Genomic DNA, 12,464 nt, shown 5'->3' on the forward strand with positions numbered 1-12,464 from the left:
TTAGGGACGAGTAAAAGCATCTGGTCTGCTGACCCGAGAGGGCGAGGCGGTACATATGGTTGCAGCAGTTCAGACAGATAAAATGGGGCACAACCATTAAAGGATTTAAAAACAAATACAAGAATCTTAAAATGGATTAGAAAACAAACTGGAAGCCAGTGAAGGGAAGCCAAAATTGGGGTAACATGCTCTTTTTGTTAGGTTTGTGCATACCCCTTAGGGTCAGCCATTGCACAGTCCCCCCTGAAGCAATCGCGGATTAAGGGCCCAGCAGAGTGGGATCTCTTTTGGCAGTAACGGCAACATTACGGATACAAGGACGGATCCTTAGCCTCAGAGCCACCACTCTGCCTGCCCTGGAGGAACCCAGGAAGTAGTTCAGGGCCTAAGTAAAGTTTGTCTATGAACATCTAGACAAAGACCAGGACTTCTGGATCAATGTGCTCTGACCAGACCACATACAGAGAGTCAGTCATTTGTCCACAGTCCCAAAAGACATGTTGGTGGAAAGCCATGACAGGGTGAATTGCAGCAGTTTTGAAAAAGAAAGACGAACCAACCCTGCAAATATGCATAAACTTAATAGAATTGTCAATAAATGCCTTTGAAAGTTATGAAATGCTTGTAATTCTACTTCAGTATACCAGAGAAACATCTGACAAAAAGATCTAAAAATACTGAAGCAGCAGACTTGGTGAAAACCAATAGTTGTCATTCTACAAACTTCTGGCCACGACTGTGTGAAGATGTGCTCAAATAGACGTTTCAGAAAACAAAGAATGAAGAGATGGATGGATGTTCTGGTTCAGATAAACAAAGGCAAAGCCTTTCCAGAAACATCAAGTGACGAAAGGAACCACAAAACGGAATCATCCATCAGAAATCCACAGGTCAACAATAAAGACCATCTAGCCGAGAAGATGAAGTGAAAGAAAACCAAAGAAAAAGTCAAAAGGCAGGGAACGTGGGGCAATAGAACTGTATGAAACTCCAGAGACGTTTGTCCATAAGGATGTGGCGAGCCCCTTTATACCATCAGTCCAAAAGCGGCAGCTGTGGAGACACTTCTTTATACAAATACGGTTCCAGGCAAGCACTTCATCAGATTAACAGCCACATCCATTATGAGAACCTCTTGTAAGAAATGTCCGACGTGCTTATATTCTGTACCACATTCCATTAATCAATCCCAGAGTTTAATAAAAATAAAAAGTGGCGCAGGGCGGGAAACGGGGGGCTGTTAATCAGTGTTATTTTAGATTTGCCGACGCCGACTGTGTGACGTTTCATTTATAACCTGAAACGCCCCTCTGTACATCAAGGATGTGAAGCTGTCTCTGCTGTGCATGCCGCCCCATTTTTTTTTTTTTTTTTACCATTTTTGAAGATACTGCAGACATTTCTCCTCGTGGGACATTTTTCACGTATCATGTGTTTTCTTTTTAAACATATGTGGACATCTCAATTTGAACAGCATCTGTAGAAGGAGGTGATGTAATTGTAAAAGAAACAATGAAAGTCTGACCTTGCAATCATTTATTCAATAAAACATCAACAGATCTGGCAGTTCCATCTGTGGAAAAAGTAAGCACCCCCCCCCCACCTTGGCGCTGTACTAGTAGGAATTGTCAGAAACTGCTTGACAGTGAGGGGACATCGACTGGGTGACAGTTCTTTCCACTCCTCCTCTATGCAGAATTCTTTCCATCGTGTGATGTTTGAGGGGTGTCTTGCATGCACAAGTGGTTTCAGCTTTAACTTGGCCAATCCAGAACCATCTCTGTTTCATTTCAGACATTCTTTGGTGGACTTACTGGAATGTTTGGGGTCATTGTCATATTGCCAGGTCCACTCTTAGGGTTGAGCTTCAGATCTCGGGACTGATGGTCTCGCATTGTCCTCGAGCACCTACTGGTATGAATAAGAACACGTAGTGGATTCTATGATGGTAGGTCCTGACACAACAATGCAAACTCAAACCAGAACATTTCCATCAGCATGCTTAATCGTTGGTATTACGTTCTTCTGCACAAATGCTGTCTTTGGTTTTTGCTAAACATGTCTGGTATTGTGGCCAAAAAACTCTTATCTTTGTTTTGTCTGTCCAGAGCAGATTGTTCCAGAAGTCCTGCTCTTTGCCTAGATGTTTGTCTGCCCAGAGCAGATTGTTCCAGAAGTCCTGCTCTTTGCCTAGATGTTTGTCTGTCCAGAGCAGATTGTTCCAGAAGTCCTGCTCTTTGCCTAGATGTTTGTCTGCCCAGAGCAGATTGTTCCAGGAGTCCTGCTCTTTGCCTAGATGTTTGTCTGCCCAGAGCAGATTGTTCCAGAAGTCCTGCTCTTTGCCTAGATGTTTGTCTGCCCAGAGCAGATTGTTCCAGAAGTCCTGCTCTTTGCCTAGATGTTTGTCTGCCCAGAGCAGATTGTTCTAGAAGTGCTACTCTTTGTATAGGTGTTTCTGTCCAGAGCAGATTGTTCCAGAAGTCCTACTCTTTGTATATATGTTCCTGTCCAGAGCAGATTTTTCCAGAAGTCCCACTCTTTGCCTGGATGTTTATCTGTCCAGAGCAGATTGTACCAGAAGTCCAGCTTTTTGCCTAGATGTTTGTTTGTCCAGAGCAGATTGTTCTAGAAGTCCTACTCTGTATAGCTGTTTCTGTACATAGCAGGTTGTTCCAGAAGTCCTGTTCTTTGGCAAGATGTTGTCTGTCCAGAGCAGATTGTTCCAGAAGTCCTGTTCTTTGGCAAGATGTTGTCTGTCCAGAGCACATTGTTCCAGAAATCATGTTCTTTGGCAAGATGTTGTCTGTCCAGAGCAGATTGTTCCAGAAGTCCTACTCATTGTATAGATGTTCCTGTCCAGAGCAGATTGTTCCAGAAGTGCTGCTCTTTGCCTAGATGCTGATAGGTAAACTTGAGTGATCTCCTGATGTTCTTTCTGGTTTCCTCCTGGCACACCTCCCCATGCAGATCTCACTTCTTCAGCCTGTTTCTAATGGTAGACTCCCAAATGTTGATATCAACAGCGGAAAAAGCTACCAAGAGGTCCCATGATGAAATTCTGGATATCTTAGAGACTTCTTTCTACATCTTGTGTTTTGCTCTCAGGATGAACTTGCTGGGGTCATGACTTGGCCTGGACAAGGTGGCAATCATTCAAAATCTTCTCTGCTTCTAGATGATCTTCTAGATAGTGGAATGGCAGATTTCCAACTGTTTGAAGATCTTCATAAACTCCTTCCGAGACTCATAGGCAGCTCAGGGAGTGCTTTCGATCTCGGCATGGTGATGATGCGCACTTCAACGGCCAACTCAAAAGTGTGAGGTTTAAAGAAGATGGATTCAGACAAGAATCTCTCTAATGTTGTGCTACTCATCTGCGTCTGATCTGGTGCACCGCATTCTCATTAGAGGTTATGATAAATGGAGGGGTGCACTTAATTTTCCACATGCAATATTTGCTTTTGTTTATTTAAATGATTGCCGTGAGATGTGACCGTGGCCTGATGTTTGTTATATTATATCACCTTCATTTACAGATACTGCCTAAATGAAGATCAAATCTTGATAGGTCCACATACATGGGATGCACTTACTTTTTCACACGACTGTCATTGCACTCTTGCTTCACTCAAGGTGGCCATTTTTAATGTAACCATCTCTTACGTTCGGGCAGGCAGAGCCCTTGGCTGTGATGAAACGTTTCCCATTTGTGACCATTTTGCTGTGATATCAGAAGATGGTTACCTTCACAAGCCCAGGTTTGTCATGGTTTAAAAAAATGGATCCATTTGAATAGCACACTTATTTCATGACAGGAGTAGGACTAAGTGGGGGAGGGGGAGGGGGTGCACTGGGTGCCAGTCCATAGAGAAAGCAATACAAGGACAACCAAATGTGGGTACAAGCCGAACGCGCAGAGTCCACAAATCTGAACTTGGGTCTCCAGAGCTGTGAGGCAACATCGGTACCCACTGTGTCACCTAAAGTTTGAAACCAGTGAGAACATAGGTCAGGAAGGAGGAGGGTAGATCCATGACAAAGGAGTTCGATGGAAAGGGTCTCAGGCCACCACGAGGGAGACCTTCTGTTTGCAGAACTCCTTAGCAGATGAATCGCTTTATGTTCTATTTAATTAACGTTTTTTTCTAACAGAGCTGCAGACATTAATCATTCGCAGCCTACTTGTTTGCTCAGAAGTGAATGAAATGCAAATCTCTTCCACAGGTCAAGGAATGTGTTACACTAATTCCCCTTATTTAATTGAAAAACGCAAGGCCAAGATTGCACGCCATCTCCGGGCTGAGGAGATTTTTACTGCAGGATCTCCGTACCTGGAGCAACTGGAGCTGCTGACCAATTCTTCATTCGGAACCCTTCATCTCCTATTTTTTTAAATTGAGCCTCAGTCACTTACATCAATGGTCACGTTCAAATTCATTTAGCTAAGAACAAGAGTCCCTCTTGGTGGTATGCTTCTGTGAAGCTTTGAGGGCCTACTTGAGTTTCAAGAGCCAGGCAAATCATAACACAGTGGGGACTGCAGCTCAAAGACAACCCCTGTGGAAGTCCAAATTATGATCCCACTATATGGTCTAGAGCTGAACCTGAATATCACCCCAGATGTTTATTTATTATTTTATCCACCCATCCCAAGAGTACTCCACTCAGTATCCCGCCCACGATACTTGTGTCTCACACAATGCGACAGATGAAGTCGCTGTCACATTGACCTTGCAACATGACAATGACCCTAAACATACCAGTACTGTACATCCACCAAGGAATGTCTGAAAAGAAACAAACGAAGGGTTCTGGAATGGCCAAGTTAATGCCCAGATCTCAGATGCCATGGGGGGTGGTGTTGGATTTGAAATAGGCTTCGTAAGTAAGACACCCCTGGAACATCTCACAGCTGACAAAAAATCTGCATGTAGCAGAAGTCTTTATAAAATGAAGGCAAACACAAAACAGAAAGGTTAATGTAGGGCAGCACAAATGTTTAAATCGTAATGTCATGAGTTCCAAACACTTCCAATAATGCCCACTAGAGGGGGGAAATACACTGAAACCCTGGCTTGTAATGAGGGCCAGCACAGAGTCTTCATAAAATAAAATGGTTCATTTCCACAAAAATGCTTGTAGCAAGAATGAAGCTCCATAGAAGCATAATGGAGTTGCGTCAAACAAAAGGGAATCCGGGCAAACAAGACCCCAAAACAGAAATCCAGAATGAGGTCAAAATACGAAACCAAGAGCAACAAGGTTCAGAAATCCAATACATCAAGGAAGCACAAGAAAACTCACCAACTCCCAAGTGCATTCAAAGTGGACGACCCTCCAGATTTATAGGCGGGTGACCCTTCCACTTGTGGGGGGACCACCCACAAAGCACATGGAACATAACACAGGCAGTTTACATACTATCGCACATGCATGCCAGAGGGTCACCTTCCAGGTTTGCCTATAGTAAATAGTACCACCCCAGGACGAGAGGGGGCACTGTCATTAATGGTCTTCTCTCCTTGTTTCCCCTCACAGCCTTGAGAGACTGCCCCTTGAGGGCACTGAATCCCCAATTCTTCCAGTCTACCCGTTATAAAAGCTGAACACTCCCGGAAGGCGGGGTCTCATTTTGGTGCTGACCTTGCTAATGTGCAGATCAAGACCAGAGCTTGCAACCAAGCAATGACAGATAAATTGATTTTAATTCTAGCATAGTAGGCAGGGACAGATAGATAGATAGATCATTTGCCTATCAGATAGATAGATAGATAGATAGATAGGCAAATGATCTATCTATCTATCTATCTATCTATCTATCTATCTATCTATCTATCTATCTATCTATCTATCTATCTATCTATCTATCTATCTATCTATCTATCTATCTATCACTTTTATGACAACAAATCAATTGACCAAACAATTTGCATCTTTTCAGATATTCCTGTTTGCTCAACACATGCATTTTCAAACCTGCCTGATGTAATTCAGGGTTGCATCAAAAATGCTGTACAAGTGGGCACTTGCATATACAGTGCATCCGGAAAGTATTCCCAGCGCATCACTTTTTCCACATTTTGTTATGTTACAGCCTTATTCCAAAATGGACTAAATTCATTTTTTTCCTCAGAATTCTACACACAACACCCCATAATGACAACGTGAAAAAAGTTTACTTGATGTTTTTGCAAATTTATTAAAAATAAAAAAACAGTGAAATCACATGTACATAAGTATTCACAGCCTTTGCTCAATACTTTGTTGATGCATCTTTGGCAGCAATTACAGCCTCAAGTCTTTTTGATATGATGCCACAAGCTTGGCACACCTATCCTTGGCCAGTTTCGCCCATTCCTCTTTGCAGCACCTCTCAAGCTCCATCAGGTTGGATGGGAAGCATCGGTGCACAGCCATTTTAAGATCTCTCCAGAGATGTTCAATCGGATTCAAGTCTGGGCTCTGGCTGGGCCACTCAAGGACATTCACAGAGTTGTCCTGAAGCCACTCCTTTGATATCTTGGCTGTGTGCTTAGGGTCGTTGTCCTGCTGAAAGATGAACCGTCGCCCCAGTCTGAGGTCAAGAGCGCTCTGGAGCAGGTTTTCATCTAGGATGTCTCTGTACATTGCTGCAGTCATCTTTCCCTTTATCCTGACTAGTCTCCCAATCCCTGCCGCTGAAAAACATCCCCACAGCATGATTCTGCCACCACCATGCTTTACTGTAGGGATGGTGCCAGGTTTCCTCCAAACGTGACGCCTGGCATTCACGCCAAAGATTTCAATCTTTGAATTTTCTTTCTTATGGTCTGAGAGTCCTTCAGATGCCTTTTGGCAAACTCCAGGTGGGCTGCCATGTGCCTTTTACTAAGGAGTGGCTTCCGTCTGGCCACTCTACCATACAGGCCTGATTGGTGGATTGCTGCAGAGATGGTTGTCCTTCTGGATTGTTCTCCTCTCTCCATAGAGGACCTCTGGAGCTCTGACAGAGTGACCGTCGGGTTCTTGGTCACCTCCCTGACTAAGGCCCTTCTCCCCCGATCGCTCAATTTAGATGGCCAGCCAGCTCTAGGAAGAGTCCTGGTGGTTTCGAGCTTCTTCCACTTACGGATGATGGAGGCCACTGTGCTCATTGGGACCTTCAAAGCAGCCGAAATTTTTTTGTAACCTTCCCCAGATTTGTGCCTCAAGACAATCCTGTCTCGGAGGTCTACAGACAATTCCTTTGACTTCATGCTTGGTTTGTGCTCTGGCATGAACTGTCAACTGTGGGACCTTCTATAGACAGGTGTGTGCCTTTCCAAATCTTGTCCAATCAACTGAATTTACCACATGTGGACTCCAATGAAGCTGGAGAAACATCTCAAGGATGATCAGGGGAAACAGGATGCACCTGAGCTCAATTTTGAGCTTCATGGCAAAGGCTGTGAATACTTATGTACATGTGCTTTCTCAGTTTTTTATTTTTTATTTTTAATAAATTTGCAAAAATCTCAACTAAACTTTTTTCACATTGTCATTATGGGGTGTTGTGTGTAGAATTCTGAGGAAAAAAATGAATTTAATCCATTTTGGAATAAGGCTGTAACATAACAAAATGTGGAAAAAGTGATGCGCTGTGAATACTTTCCGGATGCACTGTATATGAATATAGTTAACGTCAATTTAGTTTCACCAACTAATCTAACCTGCATATCTCTGGGCAAGTGCTTGGAGAATCCAGACACACTGGGAGAACGTACAAACTCCACATTGATAGTGATTGAGCACTGAAATCAAACCTTTCCATAGCAACAGTGCTGATCACAGTGCTAACCTCTTTACTCAGCAGTAAAATCAAACTATTTTATTTTGATTTAGTGATAGATATATAGATAGAACTTTATTTGTCTCCAGGGCAAATTCTTTCAATAGTGATTCAGAGAGAACAACTATATCTCTCAAACTATGCACTAAGTTGCATATTTTTTGTTGATTTTCTTGATTTTTTTTATTCCAATTAAATGGTGTTTTGCCCAGTTGGCACCCCAAGCATTTGGCTTTGCCCTGTCTCTTCATTTGCTCTGCTACAATACATGGACAAAAACAAAATTAAAAGAAATATGCACATAATCAACATAAAAAGAACCAAAAAGAGACGTTAAACATGAGTTTGACACATCAACCTCAAATTCGTTAGGAAAAACAACCGACAAAACAAAATAGCAGCAGCTGAGAGATCTCCCTGCATGAATGACGCCAAGCTGGCATCCTGCATTAGTGAACGGTGCAGAGCGAACATTGGCACCAGGCGCAGTTCACTCAGATACCAGTCGATGGCCCCAGTGTCATGGACGTGCCACGCTCGCAGCGCCTGCACTGCCGTTAAATAAGTGCTTTCTGTGTGCATGGATTGTGACACATCTGTGGCCATCAGTGACATTAGTTGTAAATTGTGCTTTATTTTTAGAAGCAACACCGCCAGAGGATAATTTTAATCTGGCAGACAATCAGTTTGACGTGTGGCTAAAAATTACAGCAAATTCTATAGACCTGATTTTCCTTTTTTTATTTTGTTGCACGCTAAACACACTGGAGGCGTACGAGGCAAGGTTCTTCATTCATGTGTTCAAATACAGCATGAAATGAGGGGCCGACTCAGGCACATTCATTGTGTAACCGTCTCCGTTCTCGTCCACAGTAGTGCCAAGGCTGTTAGTGCGAGGTGGAGGTGTTGACGCCAGGGGCTCCTATTTTGATAATCGTTTTCCAATGTCTGTTCACCTGCCGGAAGGACTTTAGACTGGAAGATCCAGCATCATAAGACGGTTCAGTTAGGAATTGGCGTCTGGAAAGACATTTCCGCAATTAGTGTGTGTTTCTTTGTGATTATTTCACTTCATTTATATGGGGGTCACCAGGCTGTTGCTCCAAATGTTTATTATGGTCTGTCTGGTCACTTAAACTGTTAATTTAAAAAAAAAAAGAAAGAAAGACAGCCACTGTGTTGGGTGCACTTACTTTTTCACACGACTGTTCCCTCACTTTATCTCTGCCTAGCCCGTCTTTTTCTCCTTTAAAATATGACAGACATTTCACCTTAGCCTGGCTTTGGTATCTTTAAGGACTTCTGGTAGAACACGTGTCTTACAGCTGAACAGCAGTCTAACAATAACCTAAAAAATGTCGTCATTGAATTTTCTTAAACCCACTTTCCAAGTCTGATGATCATAATGTCTGCCTGTCTTTCTTCATTATTTTAATATGGGGGGGCCACACTTTTACCATTCACTGCGGTGAGTTTTAGTCATAATATGAGTATTAGGAGAACAACACACATAATGTTTAAAATGAGCGTTAATGACCTCTCGTTGCATTTATGGAACAATTACCTGCTCTAATAGTCCACCGCTGCAGACCACATAATGGACTTTAAATGGACCTAAAGAGGGAAGTGCAAGTTACAAACCCCATTTTATCAGACGTAAGTGGCCTGTTAAGGAGTCGAGGCGTCTGACGAAACTTTGGATTGTGGTTCTTGTTCTGTCTGCAGCACTTGATGCCCCCCGGTCTCCATGATTACAGTCATTGTGAGTAAAATGATGACAGTCATGTCCTAGCAGAGGAGCCCCCTGAACATGATCTTACTCAGCTTTGTTTAACAGTTTAAAGGACTCACCCCAGGATTTACTGCTGAATTTACAGCCAAGGTTAACACCAAAGAAAGTGAGTGACAAATGAGTTCAATAAATCTTTCGCCAACATTTTTACCAAAGATGAAATGAGCGCAGTGCTTCAGGCCCAAGTAACCTAAACTCAGTTTTTGAAGACATTTAAAATGTCAGGTATACTCGACACATTAAATATGAACAAAACCTTTGGACCTGAGGAGGGGGTACCAGGAGTGCTGAAAGAAATGAACGGTTGTCCCTGGTTCACTTTTGCTATACTTGTTGCCAGTCACGTGACCTGGATCGTCATCTAGAGCTGCACAGTTTAACCCAAATTTGAAAAATGGGTGCGGTAGCAGAAATTTGGGATTTTTCAGTACTGGAAGTAGACTTCAGCCATCATGTCACACCCCCTCAACACTTCAAAATGATCAGGACTTCACAAGGGACCCCCTCCCCCCAAAACCCCCATTATTGGTTGGATGCAATTGGCACTTCACGGTGGGGGATATTTCTTTGACACGATTGGAACTTAATGGCTTCAAGGGGAGAGTGATGCATAGTGTGGCGTGATGGCTTGGAGCACCAGAGAGGCTGGAGTAAGACTGGGGTGGGGTTTGGAAGTTATCAGTTACTTGCTTTGGAACCGTTTTGGTACCAGTACGGAGGTCCGCAAGCTGGTATCGATACCCAAGTCGAAATTTTAGCACCAATCCAACACTGCGGCCATCACCTTCAAATATTGAGCCTTCAGATAGTTTTCACATGACATGTGCATTTTGTTTTGGTGCAGCCCTGTGCTAAAATCGTTGAAATTCAGTTGTTCCCTCATCGAACAACACTCGATATTCCAGAATGACACACCGAAAAACAGGATTTTAGAAATTTTTTGCCAATTTATTGATAATAAAAATTTGAAATCTCCAATTGACACAAGTATTCAGATGCTTTGCTTTGGCTCGGGTGCGTCCCTTTCCATTGATTACAGTTGTTGAGATGTTTGTGCACCTTGTTTGGAGTCCACCTGTGGACGATTCAATTGACTGAACTGATTTTTGGAAAGACACACACCTGTGTCTGGAAGGACCCACAGTCGTGACAACACCAAGCCATGAGGTCAAAGGAATTGCCCTCAGAGTTTAGAGGCAGCATTGGGTTGAGGCAAAGTTCCGAAGAAAACTACAAAAAAATTTCTGCATCAATGACAGTCCCCAAGAGCTCCATAGACTTCACAGTTCTTGAATGGAGGACGTTTGGAACAACTACAACACTTCCAAGAGCTGCACACCTGGCCAAGCTGAGCGATCTGGGCAGAACAGCCTTAGTAAGAAAGGTGAACCTTATGGTCACTGTGGTTGAGCTTCAGAGAACCTTTGTGAAAATAGGAGAAACTTCCGGAAGGACAGCTATCACTGTAACACCCCACTGATCTGGACTTTATGACAGAGTGGCCAGATGACACCGGAAAGCCCACTTGGAGTTTGCAAAAAGAAAAGGCACCTAGAAACAGGAGTCTCTGCTCTGATGAAACCGAGATCATGTCACATCTGGAGGAAACCAGGCAGCGCTCATCACCTCTGCTATACCATTCCAACGGTCAAGCATAGTGGTGGCAGGAACAATGATCGGGAGACTAGACAGGGTTAAGGGAAAACTGAAAGGAGCAATGTACTGAGATTCCCTTCATGAAAAGCTGCTCACAGTGATCTGGACCTCAGATCGGCATGAAGGTTCACCTTCCAAAAAGACACAAAGCAAAGACAGCACAGGAGTGGCTTATGGTGGCATATGAACCCAACCGAACTTCCATGGAGAGACTTGACCATAGTGAATTTGCAAAGCAAAATACTCCGTGGGTGATGTTTTGCATGTTATCACTGAATTGGACTTTGACTTGTCAGACTCTGATTTTGATTTATGTAATTAAAAAGTATCATGAGGTGCGAAAATCAGCTGAACGATTCCCCAGCTGGTTGTGGTGCTGAACGCTTTTGTGTAGCTGATGTGTCTATGGCAACATTTGCCTTATAGGACCACCACTTACAATGACAAGATTGCATTGCACTACGACCGCCACCGCTGCTGCTGCCCATGGCCAACAAAGATGGCATGGCAGCCAGCCAGCCAGCCACCCGTGAGTGGTGAGCCACAAGAGACTGCAAACTGGTGGCCACAGCATGCAGCAACAGACATTATGTTGATTTATGTGTGAAACGATTAGTTTGTGTACTTTTCAGAAAAAATATTCAGCCCTGAAAGAGTTAAATGGGAGAGGACCCCTCCTGGAGCTGGGAAATCGTGGGGTGGTAAGAGAGGTGACCAAGAACTTGATGGTCACACTGGCTGAGCTCCAGAGAACTTGTGTGAAAGATGGGAGAAAATTCCAAGAAGAGTCAGCATCACTGCCGCACTCCACCCATCTGGGCTTTATGACAGAAGCCTCTCCTCAGTAACAGACACATGGAGTCCCACTTGGAGTTTGCATAAAGGCACCTAAAGGACTCTCAGGCTGTCAGAAATTAGACTTTCTGGTCTGATGAAATCAAGATTAGTGTCGTGTATCCAGCAGAAGACGCCAGGCACCACTGCATGATACTATACCAGTGAAGCATGGTGGTGGCAGCACCTTAATGTGGGACACCAGACAGGGTTGAGAGAAAGCAGAGCAAAGTACGGAGAAATCCTTAATGAAAACCTGCCCAGAGTTCTGTGGACCACTGAGTGGGCAGAAGGTCCACCTTACAACTGGAGAATGCAAAGACAGCATGGGAATGGCTTAAGGTCAACTCTCTTAATGTCCTTGGGTCCCATCTT

The sequence above is a fragment of the Erpetoichthys calabaricus genome, chromosome 14 (genome assembly GCF_900747795.2).
Source record: "Erpetoichthys calabaricus chromosome 14, fErpCal1.3, whole genome shotgun sequence".
NCBI classification, from domain to species: domain Eukaryota; kingdom Metazoa; phylum Chordata; class Cladistia; order Polypteriformes; family Polypteridae; genus Erpetoichthys; species Erpetoichthys calabaricus.